The sequence below is a fragment of the Seriola dumerili genome, unplaced genomic scaffold (assembly GCF_002260705.1).
Source record: "Seriola dumerili isolate Sdu_G_001 unplaced genomic scaffold, Sdu_1.0 BDQW01000187.1, whole genome shotgun sequence".
Lineage (NCBI taxonomy): Eukaryota > Metazoa > Chordata > Actinopteri > Carangiformes > Carangidae > Seriola > Seriola dumerili.
Window position 1 is genome coordinate 3,154,936 of NW_019174442.1, and position 17,550 is coordinate 3,172,485.

At 39.3% G+C, this 17,550-nt stretch overlaps 1 protein-coding gene across 2 annotated transcripts in view; it reads right to left on the reverse strand.

The window, feature by feature from the left end:
• Positions 1-17,550, reverse strand: part of cdh11 (cadherin 11) — an 81,629-nt gene that overhangs the window by 38,553 nt on the left and 25,526 nt on the right. For both annotated transcript variants that reach the window (XM_022752832.1, XM_022752833.1), the window contains exon 2: positions 7,008-7,073. The gene's annotated coding sequence lies outside the window, so the exon portion shown is untranslated. The remainder of the gene's footprint in view (positions 1-7,007; positions 7,074-17,550) is intronic.

A 17,550-nucleotide genomic window follows, 5' to 3' on the forward strand; every position in this document is an offset into this window, starting at 1 on the left:
GAAAGTTTATTTACAAGAGGATCCAAACCAAGCTGAAACACTAACTCTGCACAATAGTAAACACTGACACATAAGTCAAAGAAATACACAGAAATTAGATCTTATCCTATATGGTCATCGTGAAACACCATTTAAAAAAAAAAAAAAAAATGTGAGCACAAAGTCCTCAAAAGTCCTCTTGAAGTCCAAGACAGAAGCTTAAGTAGGGGAGGAAAATGAGAATAACCCTGTCTGTCCTTTGAGCCATGGCAAATATCTTCAATAATGACTTAATAATAGTTACTGTAACTATAGCTGTATATTTCAAAGGTTTGTGTTTACATAGTGTTGAGAGGACCATCTTACTTTTACAGTAAGAGGCCAAAGGTTAAAGAATGAAGTGAATCAAAATTCCTTTAAAACAATCACAAATGTGTGTGTGTGTGTGTGTGTGTATTATGTGTAATGTGTAAATCACATTATATTAGCAATTCAATCAATCTTCAATGTTTCTCCATTGTAAGCTGTGAAAACTGTAAGTAACTACGCTGTGGAGCGCCAGTGAATGTACCATTAACCGGTCAGCATGAAGCTTGTTCATCTTATTAGCAAAGCTCGTTAAACCGACCACAACAATGATGAGCACTGTTGTGTATTATTGGCCCCATGCAACAGTTACACAGCTGCCAAAATGCCACAGATGGAGAAGAAAAAGTCAGGTAAAAATAATTTATGGCACCCTCAAGTCCACAACAGACAAGTGAAATTGTGAGAAGACAAATAATGGAAGATTTTGATAGAGAGATGAAGAGATCAACTGAAATTTCAAAGCAATAGGGGGGAAAAGAGGAAGAAAGAGAGCAACAGAGAGGGATTTGTGTCCAGCTAGGTTAGCTATGTGTGTTCATGCTTTAGCGAGCTCAGCGAGTCTGTTCCAACATGATGAATACAGACTAAAGATATTAGAATATGAGACAGAAAGAGAGAGAGAGATATCAAAGGGAGGCTGAGAGGATAGGAGGTAGAAAGCCTCTTTTTTTCTATTCTTCCCCATAGAGAAATGAGAGAGTTAATCTCAGGGGCTTACATTTGTTTTTTTCTCTCTCTATCTCTCTGTATTTCAGTATCTCTGCCTTTTGACATTCTCACTGCTCCTTCCTGATCTTCACTTTCCTCCCTATCATTCTCTCGTGTTTTTCTACTCTAACGTTGCTGTTAACCATCATCCATATTTGCATCTCCTCTTCTTTCCCCTCCATGTCCCTCTTTTGTTGAATTCCCTCTGTCCCGAATCCCCATCTCTCCCCTCCATCCCTCTGATTCCTTGCAGGGTTTATGGGTTTATGATGCATGGTAATCTCACCACAAACACATTTATCTGCTCATTCTTTCTCTTTCTTTCTCTCTCTTTATTTTTCCTTTTGCTCAGCAGGGCTGTGAGCTGTGTGATGATGCTTATAGGATATTTACATTTGATTGGTGGATATGCAACAGAGTGAAATGTATTGACAGAAGAATATAAGGGGGCAGAACAGAACAAAACAGAGCAATGAAATGCAGAACAGAACAGAATAAGGAAGGAGACTGAACAAGACGAAACAGAGCAGTGAATACAAATTCAGCACACAACACTACAGACAAAGGCCAATGCAGAGCAGAATTAAAATGAAATCCATCCAAGGCCAGCATCCAGGGATAAGGAAAAAAGTGTCATCCGACCTTTCAAAATGAAAAAGAAAAAAAAATCTATCTATCTATCTATCTATCTATCTATCTATCTATCTATCTATCTATCTATCTATCTATCTATCTATCTATCTATCTATCTATCTGTCTATCTGTCTATCTGTCTATCTGTCTATCTGTCTATCTGTCTATCTGTCTATCTGTAACGGTTTATCTATGTAAACAAAGCTATAAAGGGATCACATTTGGGTCAACAACTATTGTTTTTCTACTTCTTGTGGAAATCCAGTGCAGGTGGCTTTGTGGCGGTAGGCTTGGTTGATCAAGCCAAACCTGTAATCTCATATTGGAGGATAACTCCATATCTTGCATAATTTTTACCCCCAAAAAGCAATTTCCATCCATTCTGAAATGCCATTTTCTCCTGACAGTAGATCCCCTAAGCTTTTAAATTAAACATTGTTACCTGATTTCTCTCCTCAATGTTCCCAAAGGTCTGATGATTACATCCTCACCTGTGTAGCCGTATTACAGTATAAGCAAACATCTTTGACACATTTTTACAAAAAATATTGCTACGGCAGAGACGAGCCTCCCGTTGCCCCTAGATAAGATTTTATAGTTTGCTTGTCAAATGTAACTGGTGTCAGGTATCTCTGCTTCTCTGGCCACATGAACTGAAAAATGTAACTTCAACAGAGAAAGAAAACTGAATTTGAAACATCAGCGAATCACTCGAGCTGTCATTGTGGGACAGACACAGATGCACTGTTGTGTAACGGCATCCTTCTGAGGTGGAAATATGCCAGCTTTGTTTGGTTCAGTGTAAACAAGCAAAGGTGGCACAATGGAGGATCTTCTTAACGCCAGTCTAGTGGGATCTCAGTGTAAAGAAGGCTTTACTGCAAATGCACCACAGACATGCAGGGCTGGTAAACTTGAGTGTTTACTGGCATTTCAGGATTCCTGGGTATAGAAGTTCACATTTTCCAGTTACACTTTAGCCATTTGAATTCCTGAAGGTGCGTAGTGAATAAAAAGGCAGAAAAATGTCAATGACATTCAATTGTAAATTTTAATTTATTACCAGTGTTAGCACTGTCAGAGGAAGGTTTTTCAAATTGGTAGATATTTTGTGAAATGAGACTGCAATTATGCCATTTTGTAAGTGCATCAATTCACACAGTAGTTCCATCATAGCTCTTAGTGTGCCATCCAGAAAAAAACCCTCCGATTTTCTGTGCAATTGAAAATGATCTAAAGCTGAAAGACTGTCTCCAAACCTTCAGATATACAGTACCTCACTAATTCTTAGGCATTACGCTGAGACTCTTATTTAGAATAGCAAAAGGCTGAGTGCAAGGTCACTATAAGCTTAAACCACTTCATTTCAGACATGATACAAAAGAAATATCTAAAGAAAGGGGTGAAAGCATCAAAGCTACTGTCAATGCCCAGCCAGCATTTGTAGTGACATGCTTTCGTCACCCTCGAATGATCTTAGAGAAGCGATGGCAGCATGAGCCAGCAAGAAAACAGTCGCTGTTGTCCTTGAAGGTTTCATTAAAGGATTGATGTTTCAAAGATGCTCGGTATGTTGCTCCTTGTCGTGTTCATTTTCATACATACATCTATCCATCTGCCATCATCATCACTTATCTCCACTTATATGCCTTGTTCTCCTTCTTAAATGGCAAGACAATCAACTCCAACCACAGATACACAAGCATTGATGGGGCTGGAGTAAAATCCGCAATCGAGTTATAAACAGATCTCTCTCTCAAAGCAGGTGGTCAGAATAATATTTTAGATTTGTGAGAGGTGGCAGGGTTGCTATGTCCCGCTATGTTGCTACCAGCATCCAAGAGAAACCTTGAATGAACCTTGAAGCTGAGCAAGGTTTTTTTGGGTTACTGACACTTTTTGGCATCTCAAACTATCACTGATGCCGCTCATCGGATATCTGCAATCATTGCATGGTAGATGTTTGAGTTTGTGCATGGGTGGGAAAGGGCATTCTCTTTAAAACTCTCTCCAGTTTTTCCAGAGTATTTTATTGATGTATGCTTTTCTATATCTAGCTTTCAATCAGTCAGACTTGTAGGTAATCAATACTGGTAGAGGGCATTAAAACTCACTCAGTGTGTATTTGTGTAAATCCCTGGAAAAAGAATCTTCTCCTCCCTAATTCCTGCTCCTTATCTATCCTCCCAGACACCCATCAGTGTCACATGTTTAAAGATATATGAGCCTGATAGTTAATGAGTTTTAACAGCATTTTTCTAGTCTACACTTTTGAGAAAGGCTTATCAGCACTGTCTGCACCCTCCCCTGATTTTACGTGTTAATACTGTATAGGAAACAGCTGCACTTAGCATTTTCTGCTTGTTGTGTTAACATTCACTGTTGCATCTACATTTGTAATGTTTTGCAAATGTCAGACATTTTTCTTTAGGTTAAGGACATCACTTCTTACTTCCAGTGTGACATTAAATGGAGCTTGAACTTTAACTGGTTTCCTTTAAAGAACAACTTCCATTAAATGATCAGTGTTTCAAAGACTCCTGATATCTAGCTTCTTGCACCTTTTGATGATGGACCCATCTATTTACAATCGCAGCAAAGTCTATACATGTTGAAATTATGTTTTTCTCATTCTTAAGTAGCTACACAATCACCCAATAATTATGATGCTCCAGAATTTATAAATCACATTCACTGTTCAATTCTTCTGTGCTCCAGACCAAGAATACCCAGAAATGCACAAGCAATGAAGCACAAATGCAGAAAGAAGCAATTGTGACCTGACTGACCCACTTTTTGAGTGTCTTATACACAACAGATCAGATCATTAGTCGATCAGAAAACAGGGTTTTTGAGTTGGCTTGTTGATGTGAATTGGCATAAACCTCCGGCAGAGGCACAGTGTGCTTTCAGGGGAATTCTCACTTCAGTATCTCATTTTGGAATCGTTATACTGCAGCTACACTTAATCTGCAATAATGCTGCTGTAAGCATTACACTCGCTGTAGTTAATAAATGCAAAATCAGCACGCAAGTAAAGTAAATGCACTATATACAGTACATGATCTGCATGTAAACAAACTGTTGCATAGCAGCAGCAGCGGAGCTTTTCATGTGAAGTTACCTTACACTGGAGAGAAGTGTGAACTAACTTTTGAGTGATTACAGTTGTGTGTCTCACTGGACCTACAGTAAGTTACAGTAATGACTGTGCAGCTAAAGTTTGCAATTCTGCCGCCAGACAAAATTAAGTCTACCAAGCCTTAAGCCTTTGGCTGAGGAATAGCTCTGTGGCTGAACTTCCTGTAAACTGAAATAGGGCGTAATTTAGAAACTCCATATAATAAAAAACACAAGGGAAGGGAGAGAATGGATGCTAGTCCTAATATCCTCCTGTTGTCTCTGTGTGTGACACTGGTATAGACTCAAATAACTGAGAATGCTAGCCTAGGGCTGCCACATGCATATATGTACCGCCACATAAACAGAGAAGAGACTACTTTGAGAGGGAGAGAGAGCGAGAGGGATGATGTGACTTGAGACTGGTTAAGATAAGCATTTTTTCCCTTTTTTGACTGTTTTTCTACAAAGCTAAAACACAAACACACACACAGAATGTCTTTGTGAGTTTGCCTGTCACTGAGTTGTCACAGTGACAGAGGAGGTCATCTGGATGAATGCCTCCTATTATGGGATATATGCTCAGATCCTTGTTTGGAGGTCAAAAGGTTAAACATCCAATCAGTACACAGTGCATCTAAACCCTTTGAAACCATGAATCATAATAAGTTACCAGAGGAATCAATAGATGTCAATCAAGACACATTTCATAGGCAGCCACAAAGCATAATCCAGGCAAAACCAGATGGAGCTTAAGTCTTCATTTACGTCTGACTGATAAGTTTTTCAAGGACAACATTTAAGCCTCCAATTACTGATACTTTGAGTGTATTCTATATCTAAAATTATAGCTGTTCTCATCACAAGTTTCACAAGTACTCAACTCAAACACATAAACGGATGGATGGATGTATAGGTAGATAGATGGGAATGAAGACAGAGTAATGATAATGTCCATGCGTTAAATCTACTTAAATTGTCATAATCAATACACCAAATTACCGGTTTCCTGTATACAAACAGCATACTGACGAATTTCACCATGAATACATAATTAATTTAAGTTAATCATCAGTGTTCTCACATCAGATGTGAATGAAACTCAATGGCAAATTGTATCCTCATAAGAAAACCAATGTATTGACCTAACCCTGCGAAAAGACATGATATTACATTAAGAACTACAACCAGTCACAGATGAAGCAAATAACATTGATTATCTTGTGTCAACAGCGGTTGTCAAGGTCTTGGATATATTAGAGACAGTAAACAGTCGGTTCTAGTAGTTGGTGTGTTGGATGGAGAAATGGCCAAGTGTAAAGACCTGAGAGACAAAGTCCAGATCATTATGGCCATTTGACTGGGTCGCATCTCAGAAACTGTTAGGCTTGTAGGGTACTCCCAGTCAGCAGTGGTGCATCATTGATGTGCAAGGGAAATTAATAATATCCCATCTTGTCCAAACCAATGGAAGGACTACTGTGGCACATTTTAATGAGGCTTATTGGAAGAAATTTCCATGTTGTCACACACTACAGTGTGTCGCTGTGGTTCCTGTCTGACCTACTGTCTGTAAGTCTTTCTACCTATTTGTGTCTTTCCACTTTCCAGGCGGCAGTTGAAGGATTAGACTATGCTGTTCTGAAATCGGCTAGTCAGCCTGCCAGCCACTGATAAGCGCACTCAGGATCGATTAGATCTGCCTTTAATCTATTCAACTTTTTCCAGGCGAAAGGAAAAAATGCTTAGTATGGGAGATGTGAGGTTCGCGATACGGTGACTTTGGGAACACGTGCCTAGAGGGCAAATGCATTGTAGGCCACATTTTTAGGCATGAGATCATATTAAATATGCATTTTTACAAGTCCTCTTTAACAAGCTGCTGTAGGCAAATACAAGCTAAACAATTCTGAATAATTTTCTATTAACCATGAAGGACAGAGATCATTACTAAAAGAGATGGAGGCAAAACAGAAAAATTACTTCAAGAAAGCAAGAAAGAAAGAAATGGAGAAAAAGCTTTTAAAACCAGTGTGCTTTCACCCATCACTCTCACTTGCTTTGTATCTCTCTGAAAGAGAGGGAGCAAGTTTAACAGAATGCTAAACAGCCTAACAGGGCCTGATGTGTCAATGCCAATTCACAGACCTTTTGATTCCACACACATTCGCACCATAGGAAAAAAAAGCAGAACGCACCTTTAGCTCATTACTGGTGTCGGATACGATGAGGGTTTTCTCCTCTGCTCAGAGACACAGATATGCCTGAAAGAAAGAGGAGGGGGACAGAGGGAATTTGCATTAATCACATGTAAGAACCACCATTTATTGAATAGGAAAGGGTTCGAAGACATTGTACTTTATGTAATTATGATGTAATTAGATATATTTTAATTAAACTTACAGTGTATCTCATAATGTTTGCATGTAATTATACAGGAGAGAGTAGGACAGATGTGTAGCTTGTTTATGTCAGAATATTTATAAAGAAAAAAAGTAAAAGAAAACAAAACAAACTGGACTTGTGTGTGTGTGTATAATGCCTAGAAAGCTGAGAAAGAGCATAAATCAAACTACTTAAAATAGTCTCTTATGCTAATTTAAACATGAGCAACTTCACAAACAAACCTCTCGTAACACTGTCAGATACTCCTTTAATCCTCTTCCTTAAGCTCTGATAATGAATTAAGTTTAAAAAAATGTTTTCAATCCACTAAACAACTACGTCAACAAAGGCAGCAGCAGGCTGCTGGCATTCCAGCGGAGATACTGTAGGGATTTGAGATTTTCAGTCAGTGTTCATATTGCCCTCACTGTCTTCCCAAATTTATTGCATTTCACTCACTCACATCAAAACAACTGCACTGTAGTTAGGCATGACTGGAACAAGTAAAATATGAATAAAAGATCTTTAATTCATGTGTTGACCTCGCCAGCCACTGTTTTAAATTCACCAGGCTACTTACTGCGATGTTTCTTTTAATGTCTGGGTCAGAGCCCAAAGGTAGGACGATTGAAGATTAGAATTGGTCACGAAGGGTTTTGAGGAAATTCATAATAGAACCTGCTTTCCCTGTCTTTGTGTTACCATTGCATCCCCATTTCACCTGAGGTGTTATCAGGGCAGGAAAATGAACAGGACATGCTCTCGCCTCCATCAGTAACTACTAGTGAGAAGCCCTTGAGCAAGCTACTTAACCCTGGCCTGTCCCAGTGGAGCGACTCACAGTGGTGGTGCTGTGTGGCTGTACAGGGCAGCTCCCCTGCGTAAGTGTAGAGCAGAGAAAATGAAAATTGTGATTTTTCGCAAACCTTCACTGGGTGACACAGAAGAAAGCTGTCTAGTAACATGAGATTTTCTAAAATAAGTGCTCCCTTCCATCTAGTAATTATGTGGGTGTGATGGTACATGAGTGAGGAAAAGAGGAAATTTTTTTTTTTACATTTTCACAACTAAAATTTTTGATATCTTTAATACTACCATATCTAGGACATTTAGACAAAACATATCTGTTAGGTTTAATTACTTTCAACCTCATAAAATTTTCTCTCGAAAATTGTATGTAGACACATTTGCAAAGAAGTTGTCCAGAGATTGGAACAATGCTGAAGAAGTCTGAAGAGTGACAGCCGCAGTGCAATGACACTTACAGCAACATCAACATTGGCATGGTTTTCAGCACAACTGAAAATGCCACAGACATCTTCATCATCAGCAGAGCATTATGACAAGTCATCATTATTCAGTCCCTCCAGTTTTACACCAATCATCATCATACTATCATTATATTCATGTAGCAGATTGGCCTGATTTGCATGCAGGGAACACCGCCTCCTTTCACCTTGTTAAAGTAGAAAAAATGGATTTTTATCAGAGTATCTGTAGCAATGCGTGCTGACACAGCACATGTCGAGAATAGCAACAGCATACTATGTTACCCGTAACTACACCTCAGATGTTATTAAAAAAATTAGGCCTATTTTTTTGAAGCCCAATGCTAATCATTATTCTATGATATTAGCAATGATGCTGTGGAATTATACCACTCATCATTGTGCTATTGTTATTATCATTGTGCAGCTACAGTAAATCTGCCCGCTTTGTATGCAGAGGCGATTGAGCTCATTCCAACCAGAAAATGACAGCTTGTTATGTGAGAGAAAATGGATTTCACCGTGTTGTGGTATTGCAAGGGACCCTGAGACAATCCTGTCAATACTATAAAGCACTGTCTAAATTGGTTCTCATATGAAATGTGCAATGCATGAATAAAGAACTATTGATTGGTTCGGCCACTTTCAACAACTCTGTTGCGTGCATGTTTCACTGCATGCACACAGCCTTCCAGAATGTGATAATATTTTGTATTGATTTCTTTTGATGATTTGCGTTCATGTGTGAAGAGTGGTTTTCCTCATGGTAAACATGGGGAGGACCCGCAGATCTAATGTTTTGTTTCAGCAATGAATAACAATTGAGAGAAAATATTTGCAATATTTGATGATGTATGACTTTACTCCATCATAGTACTGTGCGTAGAGATTGCTGTTTTGGCTATAATAAACATAAACTACATTGTCTGTGGTGTGCTTCCATAATAAGACTGTTCAGTGCATCATAATGTCATACACTGAAAACACTGCATAGCCGTGCCTTGTTGTACTCTCTACTTCACAACAAGCATCCAGAGGCGAAACACCAGCACTTAGTGTTCAGCTTTCATTTCATGATGCAAGAAATTGAATATTTCTGTTGTATTGTGATATGTTGTTGTATGAGTGCTGTTCTGTTCGACAGAAGAACCAAAGAAAGGTATACAATGATATGGCCTGCAGCTGCCAGGAACAAGGTCATTTCAGGATACAAACATCACTGTAGAAAATAATCAGAATTTTTTAGATTTTTTTGGACTAGTCTGCAAATGTTCTAGGCAAGTCAACCTGCTCAAACATGTAGACACACGCATATGCACAATATTCTCACATTTCATGTACACATGCAAATAGACAGCTTGAAATCCAGCCATTAGTTTTGTGTCTGTCATTAGCTAAATGGCCTGAAGCTGGAGTGAGACCAGAATAATTATTCTGATTATAGTCCTCTATCTGAGCCCTATCCAAGCACATTACGCTCTTCCGGATTAAAATCTGATGTTTCATCTAGTTTCTAAATCAAGATACAAGGATTTATTTTATGATAGCAGCCAATTGCAATCTCAACATTACCACTAAAACTGGGGAAGATATGTTTTTTTTCCTGTCCTACAGTTAGACTCTTCACTACTGATATCTGGCTTCATAGGGCACTACAACACAGGACCTTTATATTGCGAACTACATCCAAGGCCCCTCAAGTCATCCTTTAAGAGACATTTAGTCTCTGCAGACCTTCTTGACAATAATGGGCGGTTATAGGGTGGCGGTTGTCATTGAGGACTCACCTAGAAAAAAAACAATCTTTTCCTTGCCAGCACTAATTGATCTCAACAGTTCAATATACACCACCTGATAGCTGAATATGACCCTTTGCAGATGAGAAAATCTTATTTGTGTGGCTCCTTTTCACAAATGAAGGGTGACTGCAGCTTCCTGGAATTCTATGTGGTACAAAAATCGAATTATAAATTATACGTTTGATAGCAAGCAGCCTAAAACACCCAATATATGTAATCATAATATCTCGTGTCATTGAATTGGTGTTTAAACAAGAAAGTGATTATATGCATGAATATGAGAGTGAATATGGGCTTGTAACTGTAAGCACGTGTTCATGAGTTTGATGCTCTCAGTGCGACTGTGGTGAAATCATGCAAGCAGAATTTGATAGCGGCTTTGAGGATCAGCACAGTGGGCGCAGCTGGTAGCTACACACACACACACACGGACATACTTTTACTTCTATCTTTGTGAGGACACTCTGACATATTGCATTCCCTAGCCCCTTATCCTAACCCTTTAATCATCACGGCTGAATGCCTAACCCTAACCTAAACCTTATTCTAACCTCAACCCTAAAACCAAGTCTTAACCGTCAAACAGCCCTTTAATGTTGCGAGGACCAGTCAGAATGTCCTCACAAAGATACAAGTACACACACACGCGCGCACACACCTAGCCTATATTACCTGGCAGGGACTGGTGGACCCTGGCTGTGTCAGTATTATCCAAGAGCCAGTATGCCTTCACAGGTGCATACACACATAGACACAAGCACATTTCAGTTTTTGAACGTATACAAACTGCTTTAGTGTTACCATGTAGTGCTCCATCTACACACACACATACACACACACACACACACACACACACACACACACACATTGTTCAGTTGCTTAAATTTCCCTGCATGATTTTCACACCCACTTTCACAGTCACAAGCATTGTAGGAAAAAAAGGACACTTCCGAATGGGCAATGCAATGTGTCAGGAATCTGTGCGACCTGTCTAAATTTGGCCCCAGTCTGTAAAATAAACTATGTGACTCCTCTTTATCTACACTCTGTAAACTTATTTTTGGTGCACAATTCCTTTCATATATTTTATCTTCAGGCAAGCATCCTCCTCTAACTCTCCCCCTCTTCTTCTTCCTCCTCCTCCTCCTCCTCCTCCTCCTCCTCCTCTTGCTCTCTGACTCATTGCTGGGTCTAAAATAAAATGCTACACAGGAGATGCAGGTGCAAGTGGCGGGCAGTTATTTTACAGGGGATTGGCTGGCAACTATAGGCCTATTTTTTATCCTCGAGCTCAGACGCCCTGCTCCCACAATAGCGCTACTCCTACAACATTTGCTCTAGACAGCTGAGTATTTTTCCACTTCCTCATCTAAACACATAAGTCTGCTTTTCTGTCAGATGCTCTGAAATAGCACTATGTGGTTAGATAAGCCGAAAAGATAGAAGTCACCCTGATTTTTTCTTCATCTCCGGTGGCTAGCAGCAACTTTCTGTCTACTCTTGAAAACTAGTTTTCAGTTTCTTTATTTTGTTGAGAAAGTGACAGACTGAAATACACTTAGGATAAAACATTTTACTTTAGGCCTTACAGTAGCTGGTGATGGAACAGCATTGTGTATGCAAAGAACATGCACAGACCGCCCCTGATTTTTTAGATTTACCTTGTCCAACTTGGCAGCCTGCACAGCTAAAAACAATTAAAGCCAAACCAATGCTGACAGTGCTGATGAGTCTACCTCCTTTGGTTTGAGCAAATCAAATGAAGATTAGGGCTGCAAATAACTTGTTTTGTCTGACCAACAGTCCAGAACACACAGATACTCAAGTCAGAATGACTTTGAGAAAATGGAACGTGGCCTAACCCTAACCCTAACCCGAGTTTTGACATTTTTGCTTGATACATTAAATCAGCTAATTTTTGATTGTCAGAATTGTATGTCAATTGATTAACCAAAAGACAGACAACAAATCAATCCATCTGCTGCAAAATATGGGCTTTAAATTACATTGTCATGCAATACAAACACATTACACCACATTAAATTGAATGGATATGTCAATGTACTTTTTTACTGGTGAAGTAAGCTGCAGCCACTGAAAAGGACAACTTGGTACTAATGCTAAATCTGCAGAATGTGTGAACAACAGGCGTGGGCGTAAGGTCAACGGCAGACATGTTGATGCCGTATGCCTTTTTAAAGAAGAGTTTGATCTGAAGAGCCATGGCAAGATGGAGAAGACTCCTGTAGTTGTGGTCGGAAGAGTTTGACTTTTTTTTTTTTTATACTCCCTTTCTTCAGAGACACCAATTGATTTTGACAAAACAATCCTCACTTCAAGAACGAGTTGAACAAACAGTGTTGGCTAGATGTACAGTACTATGAATGAACAGTGTCATACATTAACACAAGTCCAGCAGGATGCCAATATGATCTGAGTCTATTGTCTAGACTTTGTAATTAAATCTTAGGTCCATGAGGCACTGGGAATTTAAAGGTAACATACTGTAGACGAGCAAATGTGGCTGAAATCTGTGAGCCATCAGCACTGTCTTTTGGTGATGCTATTATAAGTAGTAGCTCATTATATTTCCTGCATTGATTTCTTCCTAAATTAGTTCTGTCCCTGGGGACGGCAATGTTGCTCATTTACAAAAAGCAGCCCATGTTTTAAAATTAGTGAGGTAATTTAAAACTTAAGACTTCAGCCTCAGCATTCCCTCAGCCAGACACTTCTTTATTGCTTTAAGGTGAGAAGCTTTTATTAGCCCCTCGAGGTTCTTATCTGCACAAACTTGTCATTGGCATCTTGTATATTCATTGTTTCTTCACATTTGATTATATCAGTAATTTCTCCTTCCCCTGTTTATCACTGCGCAAATAAAATAAGGAAAGCAAAAATTCAACTTCCTTATTTTAGGATTAAAAAAATAAGAATAAATTTGAGGATACAGTGCAAAGCTTTCCAGAGAGCGGTTGTGGTAACCTAATTTGGAGTGGGGGATATAAATATGAAGGGGAGTGGGGCAGGTACCAAACTGGTTGAATAGCAGGTTTTCATCTGCTAAGATTGTTTCTGAGGGGCCACAGACTTCTTTCTTATAAACTGCTATTGTGACGAGCAAACTTCAGAACAACCACACTGCGTCTTGTGTCACTATTTGCCACTATAGTAATGTGTAACCTCGTGTATAAGATCAAGAAGAGACGCAGGAAGCCAGCAATAGAGATTATCTGTGTCATAGGTGAAGGCTGGTGGAGAGTCGAAGAGAGGACAGAGAAGAGATATATTCCACTTGACATGTTGACTGAGAGAGACGGAGAGTAACGAGCAACAGTCATTTAACTGACAGGGTGGAGAGGAGGGATAAAGAGCGAGGAAAGAGATAGATGATGGATATAGAGAAGGAGAGAGAGATGGAGAAAGGAGGAGAAGGGAGCAGAGAAAATAAATATGCTTTTTACATATTCAGTTCTGCGTGGTTGGGCCGCTTACGTGTGTACCTGCACACTTAGTTATGACTTGCCTCACTTGTCGATGATTTTCATTTAGATAGTTTGTTATTGTATGACACGCTCTCTAACTCATAGCAGTTCACCCTGCATCTCACACATACACTCACATGAATATATAATGATCTTTCAAAACTGTATCTTGTCACAGATACTTTACTCCTTAAAGTCTGTTTAACCTCACATCTGACTTCGTAATAAAACCATACAAATAGATCAGAGCGTAGCTGCTGCTGACACCACATTGCATATTCATGAATATATAATATAGATAATTTCCTAAACATTAATTACATATTTAGTAGAAAATTTCACCATGATCTCTGGAATATTAACCTAAAAATGTTCTTTTCCGTTATTATGTGCTCCTGGTTGGTTGATGTGGAGTTAGATAGAAAGTCCTTCAACTGGAGGACATGCTAAGCGTTCAAAGCTTGAACAGTGGAAAGTGTCTACTTTGTCCTTTAGCAACACACTACTGTTTACAGGTCTAAAAAAACATTATTAATCACTAATTTATCACTCAGTTGTCATGTACAACAGTTATATAATCATCTGTGACTCCAGGTGACTCTGTGGGGTGACTGGGGTGACCCAAATATTGAGAAACTCTCCTATCCCACGCTTCTTCTATCGCTGACCCAGTGTTGTCACCTGTTTGGCGAAGGGACAAGAAAAAAAGAGAAGTTCCTTCAAATAATCAATAATGTATTACATTACTGCTCCACCATGTCTTTTATAATATCTACAGTAACCCAACAGTGAATCTATTTTAGTTGAAAGTGCAGCCTGTAGCATATAATTTAGTGTGAAGCTAAATTTTACCTAGATTTTGACTTGCCATCCAAAAGGTTTACCATAAAAATCATGTAATGCTGGAATGTATAACAGATTTGTAGTTACTCAGGTTGTGTACTGATTTGAGGTCTCTGGTCTGCCCATCTCTTTATTTACCACCGCATCACACGGGTTCATGTAAACACAGGCTATCATTGTCCTGCCCACTAATTAATGAGTCCAGTCAGAGTGCTGGATGCCTGCACGCCCGTTCTGTCTCCTCAGAGAAAACCACTGGCAATCCTATGAATCACCGCATTCAAATGGTCTTGTGGTAAAAGAGCAAAAATGATTGAAAACCAAAAGGAGAAATTCATGAGGCTGGATGAGCCATGATAAATGCATTAGCACCAGATGACATTTCCATCACCACCTCATCGATCACCTTGGGGACATTTTAAACGGTGGACTGTGTGTGTGTGTGTGTGTGTGTGTGTGTGTGTGTGTGTGTGTGTGTGTGTGTGTGTGTGTGTCATATGCAGAATCTTGCAGATTAAAACAGCTCCCACTCCTCAAAACACACACACACACACTCACATACGCACACAGAATAACAAATGCAAGCATAAAGAAAAACAAAAACAGAAGATTTGACACACCAACATGCACGCACACACAAACAGGGTGAACTGCAGGCTACAAAGTTATAACTTTTTATTTTTAACAAGTTTATTAAACCATAAAGCTACATCTCCCCATCCCTTCCTCTATTATGAAAACTTGAGATATTGTGTTCATGTATTATTGCTTCTCTATTTTCCTTCAAATAAGCTGTTTTTTTGTCTTAAGTAATTCAGTGCAGGTCCCTTGCATACTTTATTGTAGTGCACTCACCACTGTCCTGTTGTCACTGAGATTTATATGTGACATAGACTTAGTAAATACCTTAATTTTAACTGCTATTTATACCTACTCTTAGGATGTGGAGAAAATCACATGCAGGAGTGACCATCACAAATAGCATTAACCTTTGTGAATCCAAATGAAAGCAACAGTCACACTTTTCACATATCCTCCTTTCATTTGCATGATCCTCCCTCAAACGCAAATGTTAAAAGGAGAAAGGTGAAGCTCACTCATTACAAGCAAGATGCAGATGAGAAACTGCGCTTTGAGCCCAGTGCACATGTTTGATAAATAACAGGAGCCTCTCTAGCTGAAGGAACCTCCAGAGTCTGAAACAAGGTACAAATGGCTCAGTAAATCTGGCCCTGACTCCCCGCTCATCTCTGGCCTCTCTCTCTCTTTCTTTTGGTCTGTCTCTTGGTATTCGGCGGCTGCTCTCTTGCAGCTCAGACTCTCTTATCTAAATCTCCATTCAGACAGAGAAAGAGACAGAGCTGGGGAGAGAGAGTCAGAGATAGATAATACAGGTCACTCTCCAATGACAGCTCTAAAAGGCATCTGGGGAGAGGAGAGAAAAGGAGAGGAAGAGAGAAGAGCTGCTGCAAAGCAGTATATGGATTTCTGTTCTAAGCTGGCACTGTGGAAAAACATGCAGACTTAATAAGTAGCTTGATATGAAAGTTACTGTACATCTGGTGATTTTGTAGTCTCACAGAGTCTTAACCATTTATTTTAATATCCGCTGAAAGCCTGTGGCAATGATAAATCAGCAAAAAATATCCACCTTATGCCTGAGTAATGGAAAGCTAAGCTGAGCAACAGTGAGCAGTATTAGCGCTTATCAATGGAAGAGGGAATTTGTACCTTTTGTACCCCTGTCATTTTGATGCTGCAAAAATAATCTTTTTCAGTTTAGTCGTCTTTAATGTGCTGGTAGTGTTGTTTTGGTGGTGCATTTCCGTCTTAGAGCCTGATATGAGATTTACAATACTCTTTAAGATGTAATAGTTGAGATTAATTTTACCACCCAAGATGACCACAAGTATATATTTTTTGAAAGATTAGAGTGTGTAGTGTTTATATTTTTGATTCTTGTGCCATTCCTCAAAATGTCAGGTGACCATCAGCCTGTCCTCAAATGGATGATACTGTTAGATTTTCATTCTGTCAGTGTCCATAACTAGTAATATTGTACCATGAAATGAGACCTAGAGGTTATAGATGTAGGTGTGTAACTGGCAGGCGCCAGCCTCAAGTTTTAACGAAATGAGCCTGTGACCATGCTTGTAGGAATCATAAGATTATGAGAAATGTGAAACATAACTAGAAAGTAATGAGATGTAGCGATGAAGTAATGTTGCCCTCTAACCGATGATGTTTTGAACGCTTACCAAGTATGATGCCCTGTAAGTGTTTACATTCTCCTTTTCTGTCTATTTATATTGAACATACACAACCTTTGTTCCTCACTTGTCCTCTACCCTGCTTTACTATTTGTCAGTCATTCTGTACATATAGCACAATTTTCTAAACATCATTTCATGTCCACACACACACAAACACACACCCGCACACTACTATCTTTGAGTTATGTTCAGTCCTAATCTGGAGCAGGGGTAGAAATGAGAGAGGTCCTGCAGCTCAGCTCAGTTGGTGGGCGTTTATAGATGTTCATTTATCTCTCTCGATTACTCCCGATCTGCTCTCTACCGTGTCTTGTCTCCCTCTCTCCATCCCCATCATCACTTTGCCACTGCCTCCCTCTTTTTTCTCCTTACCTGCGGCAGACAGTAAACTCCAAACTAAATTGAATTTGGCGTGTACTCAAACTGCTGTTGAATATAGCGCTGTAAGCAAAGGCCAGTATTTTCCTTTCGACCCCAGATCTTTTCATACCATGATGTCCATGCCACAAGAAGCAGCTTGGAAGTTGCAGTGGGAGCTAACATGACTTGCAGGTTCTTCAAAGATGCATAGAAACCCATTAGAGTAATTCAGTGAAACTAAACCAAAAACACAATGCTAAAAAACATAAACAACCAATCACAGTATACAATATATCACACAGACCCATTGTAGGTGTGGATGTACTGA